General features: G+C 38.9%; 1 protein-coding gene across 1 annotated transcript in view; it reads right to left on the bottom strand.

Moving 5' to 3' along the window:
* The window catches only part of dgkza (diacylglycerol kinase, zeta a), a 154,233-nt gene that overhangs the window by 40,666 nt on the left and 112,760 nt on the right, over positions 1-807 (bottom strand). The window lies entirely within an intron of this gene.

The following is an 807-nucleotide window of genomic DNA, read 5'->3' as shown; positions in this document are numbered from 1 at the left end:
TGATGGCCACAGGCAGGAATGACTTCCTGTGACGCTCTGTGGTGCATTTTGGGAGAATGAGTCTATCACTGAAAGAGCTCCAGTGATTGAGCAACAAGCCATGGAGTATTTGGTAATAGTGATCCCTTTTTTCTATAGATAGAACAAAAGAGCAGCTACAAGAGCACAAAAGAAGAAATAATAGGTATATGGAACAGAAGGTATGGTATAATTTGTTGATCCACATAAACACATTGTGACAAGTGTCAAAATTACATTAAAGACTTGCCCTTATAAAGTTAAAACTGAAGACAAGTAACTTTACAACACTGCATAAGACGACACCAGCGAACTACTGAATTGTATCACTGCATAAATTGAGTCCAAAAGCAACTTCACTTAAACAAGGGACAGAAATGTGGAACTTATAGAAGAGAGCATATACACATACATGTAAAGCCATTAGCGTCACTGGTGGCAGGGGAGGTAGAGTTGTGAATTAATTCCAGGCTTGGTGGTGTTATTCACAGCTCCTATTGTCGCCACATTCCCTACAACTCTCAATTTCCCACTCAATTGCCACTCCCAAATGCTCTTCAAATCACAGTGGGGATTTTTGGAATTTAGTAATTTAGTCTAATTGTCTGATTAGCTGCAGTATGTCTTCTCACACCTGGACCAAAATAACACATATGCCAGAATGCTGGCTATTTAATTAACTTTCATTGTTACGCGGATGACACCCAATTATACCTATCAATCAAGCCAGACGGAACCAAGCCTTCATTAAAGATTTAAATTCATGGATGACCTACAATTTTCTGATGT

This window comes from Etheostoma spectabile, chromosome 24 (assembly GCF_008692095.1).
Source record: "Etheostoma spectabile isolate EspeVRDwgs_2016 chromosome 24, UIUC_Espe_1.0, whole genome shotgun sequence".
NCBI classification, from domain to species: Eukaryota; Metazoa; Chordata; class Actinopteri; order Perciformes; family Percidae; genus Etheostoma; species Etheostoma spectabile.
Note: the sequence above shows the minus strand (reverse complement) of the source record. Positions and strands in the feature narration are given on the sequence as shown.